The sequence below is a fragment of the Barbus barbus genome (genome assembly GCF_936440315.1).
Source record: "Barbus barbus genome assembly, chromosome: 40".
Taxonomy (NCBI): domain Eukaryota; kingdom Metazoa; phylum Chordata; class Actinopteri; order Cypriniformes; family Cyprinidae; genus Barbus; species Barbus barbus.
This window is the reverse complement of record NC_136718.1, coordinates 25,340,426-25,348,732: the sequence shown is the minus strand read 5'-3', so window position 1 is coordinate 25,348,732 and position 8,307 is coordinate 25,340,426. Positions and strand designations below refer to the sequence as shown.

The window sequence follows — 8,307 nt, the reverse complement described above, 5'->3', positions numbered from 1 at the left end:
TGCAATGAAACTGATCAGAATTCAAATTAAGTGGCGACATTATACAGTGAATCCCAAGACTGATTAATCAGGCCAGTATTCCAGAGAACTGTTCTAATCATGGTGTGTTAATGGACAGACTTCACTGCATTAACTGAATCATTCCCAACATAATCAGGTCCAGACTGTGGAGAATCCATCAAGAGATGGTTACAGTAAGCGGAAGAGTCCAGGGGTCCGGCCTCACGCTGCTATAGGGAATCTCACACCTCCTATAGAGGCTTCTGGACCAGAGCAGTGTGAGGAAGAGAGATCATGTGACTGATCCTTCATTGAGTGCGGCGGGAGTCTACTTAAGTTAACTCAGAGACAGACTGCATGATCTGGAGCAAACATAACGCTCTTCCAGCTAACAGGGAACATCCTCCGAATGTTCTGGCAAGGTTCTCTTAAAGTTATGAACAAAGTATTATGAATTATCCATTATCAATATTCTTAACGTTGAAAGGACAGTTCACCTGTAAATGAAAATTCTGTCATAATTTACTTTCAAAGGAGATATTTTGAAGTATGTTGGTAACCAAACATAACGGTAGCCATTGACTTCTATAGTATGTAAAAAACACTATGGAAGTCAGTGGGTGCCATCAAGTGTTTGATTACCAACATTATTCAAAATTTCTTATATTGCAAGCAAGTGATGAGGAAAGAAACTTAAAAGAGGAATGAAACTCATACAGTTTTAGAATAACTTGAGTCTGAGTAAATGAAAGATTTTTAACTTTTTGTTTTTTCCTGAAATATGTTGTTGGATTTTTTTAAATGTCACTACTTGTTTTAGAATGTTTACAGGACATTCAAGAGTAACATTCCCATAATGTAGCAAAATTATCAAATAAAATGTTCCCCTAACATCTGCCAAGAAAAACTGGATGTTTTGAACGTTTACAGAATATTACAGAACATTTTCCTAACTTTATAAGCCCTTCTGATTGAGATGTAAAGCCTTAAATCACAGTTCATTTTGGTTTGTCACGTTCAGGACCTGGTTTAAGTAGATTATACTGTAATAATGACAGACTCCATGAACAGATGTACACACTTTGTGACAACTTCAACTTTATATACATTTTTGCTCAAAAATATCTAGTAAGCTTCTTACTCTGTGTCTGAAACAGAACTTGAGCATTAACCTGCTAAACTTCATCCTCAACACCACTCACTGCATCAGTCCAGAAGATTGTAAACACAACTTTGTTTCCAGGTGGATTCTGGGAGGTTCAGTGTCATTGAACCTAGTAATTTAAGTCAGCACTTGGAGGTTTTAGTATGGATTTTGCCAAAATTTGTATGCAGAACAACACACTGTGCTGGAAATGTTATTCTTGCATATTGTATATGGTTCAACATGCTGTTTTAGTTAGTTCATCCTGGATATGAAGCGGTTACTGCGCCGATTTAATTACATTTTGTGAGAAAATGTAATTTGTTTCACTAGAAATGGTAGGTCAAGGTGACCTCAAACAGTGTCCTCAGGCTGTATTTTGCACATTTGGCAAATGTGGTAGATTATCTGGGTTTTCTGTGCATGAAAATAATAGTAATTTGCAAGTCATGAAGAAAGCACAAACCTAATCTCATGTTTGGAGGTGCTGGCACCTTGTGGTGGAGAGGAATGATCACACAAGCACAGCATTTAAGGGCATAGCTCAATTAAAAGTATAATTTTGTAATCATGTACTCACCTTCATGTCCATATATTTAGGAAAAAAGTCTTCGTGTTTACTTTTTGCACATGCAAAGAAAGTCAATAGGATCCAGTGTTGTTTGGTTCCCAACATTCTTCAAATGATCTTCTTTTGTATTCCGTAAAAACAACAACAACAAAAAAAAAAAAAATACAGGTTTGTAACATCATGAAGAGGTTAATTACTGATCACAGAACTGACAACTTTGGGTAAACTGTCCTTTTAAGTCTAATGCAACAGAAGAGACGAAGATGAGAACAAAAAAATATATTTTTTTTTGGCATGGTTTAGGGATTTTGGAAGGAAAAGCTCACAATTCAAGGTTCAACAACATTGTTATTACATATTTTAGAAACAATAGATACAGAATATTTTCACAAGATGAAAAGCAATATGTTTCTTTAACAACCTGAGAATGATGCACTGGAGACGTCTTTGGCGCTGGAAAGATGATGTTGGGATTGATGAAGATCAGAACAGTGGTTTGTTTGACATTTACCTGATCACATTCACTCAGAACATGTCTGGTGATGGCACATCACAAGAACAAGAGAACAGTTTAACACAGGGTTGCCAGGTCCCAGAAAGTAAACACAATTTTGTACACTGTTAATATAGATTTTCTTTAAATACACATTTAATTGAGTTTTAGTGATTGCATTTGTAACTAAATATGGATGTTTCCACCATACCTTAGAGAGGTATATGGAATGTAATTGCAACAATTTAAAATTTTTAACACCAATAAAGTGGTTATATTATGAATATAAATATATTTTATTTAATGTACAATTTTATTAAATTGTTTTAAAAAAATACATATTTAGTTATATTTAAGAAAAAAGTTGTGTCCCCCAAATTCATGTCTGTGGTGTTACAACAGTGGATGTCACCCTGTTAAGAATAGGAGGAATGATATTTGGACTACTTCCTGCATGTAAACGTCACTGCAGGTGTTGGTTGATCTGAGGGGTGCATGGGGAGTACATTCTTTCTTATTAAATTTCTGACAATTTCATGTGGTACACTTTATTAGTGTCTGTGGTGTTATGTTGATAACTTGCAGATTGACTATTCTGATTATTTTGATCAAATTTTTAAATACAAATTTTGATTTATTTTGATGACCATTTTAGAAAAGTCTGGATTTAGGCTGATTTGTCTGTGGTGTTACTGTCATTTCTGGTCAAACTACAGAGCCTATAACTTGCAATATAAAGTCTGAGGTGTTACTTCAAAATTACATAAGCCCCTTTTCCACCGCAGGAACTTTACCCAGGAACTAGGGACTTTGGGCCGGTACTCAGTGTGTTTCCACCACAGGAACCAGGATCTACATAAAGTTCCGGGTGTTATATCTCTGCCTTAATTGAAATGAACAAACCAACACACTTCTTATTTCCATACCAGTTCACTCTAACTTCTTTACATACATAGTCGCCTATATTATATATTGTGTATTTTTTATTTTTTTGCTGCTTTGTACATTGGTTATTGGCTATTTCTTGTTATTTTGTTTTATTACCTGTGTCCTGTCCTGTTGCTGTCTTTCTGTTGCACTGTGGAGCTTCTGTCACTACAACAAATTCCTTGTATGTGTAAACATACTTGGCCAATAAAGCTCATTCTGATTCTGATTCTGATTTACTGAAGATTCTTAACACACCAACTTCTTTACATGTAACAGCCCCCTCTAGTGACCATTACTGGAAACAACCCCATTAATTCTAATACATAACATCCCCCCCTTTTCTTGGCTATAAAATCACATCAATTAACTGAACATATGGTGAACACACCGAGAACTGGACTGAGATCAGTATTGACACTGATGTGAATGTGCTTCCTCTGCATAGAGCTCCGACTCAACTGAAGAAAACTCACAAGGCTCTAAATAAAAAACTCAGTAAAACAGGTATGTGAATCAGATACAGTGTAGAATTACAGTGCTATTATGTCACAATACCTGACTTTGGGAGTATTGTCAAAAAAACTGTCCGTTATGACTTAAGTGAAAGTAAACAGTTGAGAAAAAATGGGATGCACTGTCTCTTAAAGTGACTGCGGCTAATTTACAAGCTGCTGTCAGTGTCCTTAATGTTAATAAAAGAAATTAAATGGGAGAAAATCCCTCACAGCTCTTTACTGAATTATTTTGTAGTTTTAAGAATTAATCTATATTTATTTTAAACAGTGAAGACTATGTAATGCTATTTTACATTTGATTATTCGGTTTCTGTACCTGGACACCTACAAACTTGAGAAAACGTAAAAAAAAAAAAAATGCATCTTTGCCCTATTTATTTATTTGTGCTATTTACACAATTTCAAACAGGGGCCATGAATAGAAACTGCATTGGGGCCCAACAAACCCCAGCTACAGCCCTGAAATGCGCAGTGACAAATTACTTCCTAGTTGATTAAACATGTTAGTTATTTTAAGTGTACATTAACAATAACACGTGTTTTAATGTTAATTATTTGTATATTATCTGTGTATTGTGTATATTAATGAATATTATTTAATGTTAGTGATTTAATGTGTATTATTTGCTTTTTGTAAACAATTAGTTGTGTAACACATTGACAAATGTTAGCTAGACTTTACCAAATTTCTTCTAGTGTTACAGCCGTTAAACTTAGATTAACTGAGTAAATACTTCCTATCTGAACAAATTCAGTGCATATTTTGTCAAAATTTTGTTGAGTAGATTCTATAGGTTTGATTTTATGGTGAAAAGATATATAATATTAGTAATAAACAAACAAAAAAAATTATGTATATATATCTTTTTTTTTTTTATCTGAAAAATTCCTATATAGAATTCATCACATTTATATTGTCATCTGTGTTCACAGGGTTGGGATGGGCTCAGAAGTATGCAGGTACAATGTGACTGACACAATTTTCTCCAATACCCTTAAAATAATTTATAATCTGCTTTATAGACACATGGAAATGTTTGTTCTGAAGTTGATAGATAATGTCTAATCTCTCATCTAGTGGATGTGACTCTAGATCCTGTTACAGCGAATCCATATCTCATCCTGTCTGATGATGGAAAACAAGTCAGTCTTGGAGGCATTTATCATGATGTGCCAGAAAACCCAAAGAGATTTGATGACTATTGTGTTCTGGCAAAGCAGGGATTCAGTTCAGGGAGATTTTACTATGAGGTGCAGGTGAAGGGGAAGTCTAAATGGGAATTGGGAGTGGCCAGAGAATCCATTAACAGGAAGGGGGGCATTAGCCCAAGTCCTGAGGATGGATTCTGGTCTATGGTATTGATTAATCAGTGGCAGTATGCAGCTTGTGATAACTCAGCAGTCGCTTTCTCTCACAGAAAGTCACCTGAGAAGGTGGGAGTGTTTGTGGATTATGAGGAGGGTCTTGTCTCTTTTTATGATGTGGGCTCCAGCTCTCATATCTACTCTTTTACTGGTCAGACTTTCACTGAAACTCTACCCATATTTTGGCCCAGGCCTTAATGATAAAGGGAAAAACTCAAACCCACTTATAATTTCACCTGTCAATTGAGACAAAGTGATTTCCCTGAAATATGTAACATCTCGAAAGATTAACTATGCATGTGCTGTTTAAGAACAGAATATGTAAATCAAAACCAATAAAGGAATTCACATTCCAAAATGAAAATTTATATTTATAATTAATTTGTTAATTATAATAAATGAGTGTATGTGTTTAAGTTCCATGATCAAATAAGTTCTATTGACCAAAAAAAAAAAACACAAAAGAGCACAAAAGGCGATCAATAAAATAAGAGAATGTTTAAAACTGTGGTTATCAACTTTTTTTGTCTGAAACATGGTTAACTAAAACTTTTCCTAGTGCATCTTTAGCAATGCCTGGTTACAAATATTTCAGACAAGATAGGAAAAATGGCGGAGGAGGGCTTCTAATCTATGTCAGAGATAATTTTATAAGTAAACAAGTTAATCTTGAATGTTCAAATGATTTTTAATGTATTGCTGTTTTAATTAGTTTATCTTCTCAAATGTCTTTCACCATTCTTGCAGTTTATAGGCCCCCTTCATCTGATATTTCATTTTATGGTCACTTTAGAACACTTTTTAAAGAAATTGTGAAAAAGTAAAGAGTGTATTGTTTTGGGGGATTTCAATCTTAACTGGTCTGATAAAACAACCAAAAAGAAACTGAAGGAAGTAACTAAATTATATGATTTTACACAATTGGCTGAGGGCCCTGCACAAATTACAGCTACTTCTCGAACCTTATTAGATCTTATCTTTACTAATAAACCAGATAGAATTACAAAAACTTTTAATCTATTAACTGGAATATCAGATCACAATCTAATACGTGTTTCTAGGAAGCTGAAGAAGATTTGTATATCATAATACTAACCAGAGTAACCAGAATTATTCATATAGAATACCAAAAAAGGATATGAGTGCTTTTGAAGAAGAGCTTGGACAAATTGATTGGCAATCACTTTTATTTTCTGAAAACTGCACATAAAATATTTATAGAGGAGCTAAAAAATGTAAGGAATAAATATACAAAACTAGTTGGAAATAAGTCTAGAAATAATAATTTACCATGGATTAATGAACAGGTATGGATGCTTATGAAAAAGCGTGATACTGCTTTAAAAAAACTATAAAATCTGGTTTGCAACAAGATCGATGACTTTTTAATAGTTTAAGAAATAAGGAAGTTAAGATATTATGGCAGGCTAAGGCACAATTTTTTTGTTGATATTCTAAATAAGGCTAAAGGCAATAGTAAAAGGGTATGGCAAACTATTAATAAATTGATAAAGAAAGACATTAAATCATGTAATAAATGTTTAGAATTGGATTTTAAAGGAAGTATAACTGATAAACCTCATGAAATTACTGATTTAATAATTACTTTGTTGAATCATTGTTTATTCTTATCACCTGTTTTGTATTTATTCATCATCTCGTTTGCTCCTTGATTTCCCTGTCATTATAAGTCCTGTTTTCTTCTCCAGTCCTTTGTCTGCCGTTATATGTCTTTTAGATGTCTACCTAGATGTCTACCTATGTTTGAAAGGATTAAAGATTTTGTTCAAGTGTATCCCCGTCTACTCGCTCCTTCGTCCCCAGCGCACCGTGACAGAACAGCAGACCACAAATAGCAAGCGGTGCTCCTTTCACCCCGTTTTGCTTTCCCATTTTTTTTTTTTTTCTTTTCCTGTTTCTCCCCGCGGCTATGGAAGTCACCGATCTGTTCTCTGCCCTAGTCTGCCTGGATCTCCCGTTTGTGGCGTTTGCGTGGGAGTTTTGTGGAATCGCAGCGAATATGCAGCTTGATGACGCCACGCTGAATTCTCTATTCTGGATCGGGGCCAACTACCATCGTCCCATGGACCTCCCAGACACCACACAGGACTGAGCTGGAGGGAAGGGATCCTCCGGTGTCTGGAGAGTGTCCAGCCCCGATCCAGAACCAGCCAGATATTTTTTATTAAATCTGAGAGCTCTCTGTCCCTGCATAGACTGCAACACAACTGTAATGTTTGCAGACCCAGAAACGTACCAAGGACATCGATAAAACAGTCCATGTGACATCAGTGGCTCAACTTTAGCTCTGCAAAGGTACGAGCATACTTTTTGTGCACAAAGAAAACAAAAATAACAATTTATTCAACAATTCTTCTCCCCGAGTTACCATCTTATGGCATTTTGGAGAGTATCATGACGCATACACGCACTTTCTGACGATGATTATGTTCTGGGGAACGCGCGCATGCGTCATGGTGGAAGACGGTAATTGATAACATGATAAAAGTCCCAAAGTGTAAGTTTTGCAATATTATTAACATTCTGACATGAAATTAAAAGCTTGAAGAATCAAAAGCAACTGAAAACATTTTAAATCCCAGAGGCTGATTTATTACGAAAACTAAGTTTGTGTGTGTGTGTTGTTAATATGATGAAGATCGTTAAATGGCTTTTTAAACATGCTTTTTAAACATGGAGACCAGGAGGCTTACAGCTCAGCCAGAGCCAACCTGAGGAAGGGTATCTGCCAGGCCAAACTCACACACAAACAGAAGATTGAAGATCACTTCAATTCTTCAGACCCCCGGAGTATGTGGCAAGGCATACAATCTATCACAGATTACAAACCACCTAACTCTGTGCCCCCCTCCAGCTCTGCCTCCCTCCCAGACGAGCTCAATCACTTTTATGCTCGTTTTGATCAAAATAATAAGGAGATCTCACTCAAAGCTGAGCATCAACCCAGTGAACTGCCTCTCACACTCTCCACATCAGATGTCTACTCCACTCTGCGCAAGGTGAATGCACGGAAGGCAGCTGGCCCTGACGGAATACCTGGTCGTGTGCTTAAAGCCTGTGCGGAGCAGCTAGCTGAGGTCTTCACGGACATTTTCAATCTGTCCCTGGCCCAAACAACTGTCCCCACTATCTTCAAAACCTCCACCATCGTACCAGTACCGAAACACTCCACTGCCTCGGTCCCTAACGACTTCCGTCCTGTTGCACTCACCCCCATCATTGCCAAGTGTTTTGAGAAACTGGTTGCATCCCACTTAAAATCCTGTCT

At 36.1% G+C, this 8,307-nt stretch overlaps 1 pseudogene across 1 annotated transcript; it reads left to right on the top strand.

The window, feature by feature from the left end:
- Positions 1 to 2,142: 2,142 nt before the first annotated feature.
- On the top strand, positions 2,143 to 5,265 carry LOC306859405 (E3 ubiquitin-protein ligase TRIM21-like; annotated as a pseudogene). Its single transcript has 3 exons — positions 2,143 to 2,314; positions 4,587 to 4,613; positions 4,732 to 5,265. The product of its transcript is annotated as an E3 ubiquitin-protein ligase TRIM21-like (transcript).
- The last annotated feature ends 3,042 nt before the right edge of the window (positions 5,266 to 8,307 follow it).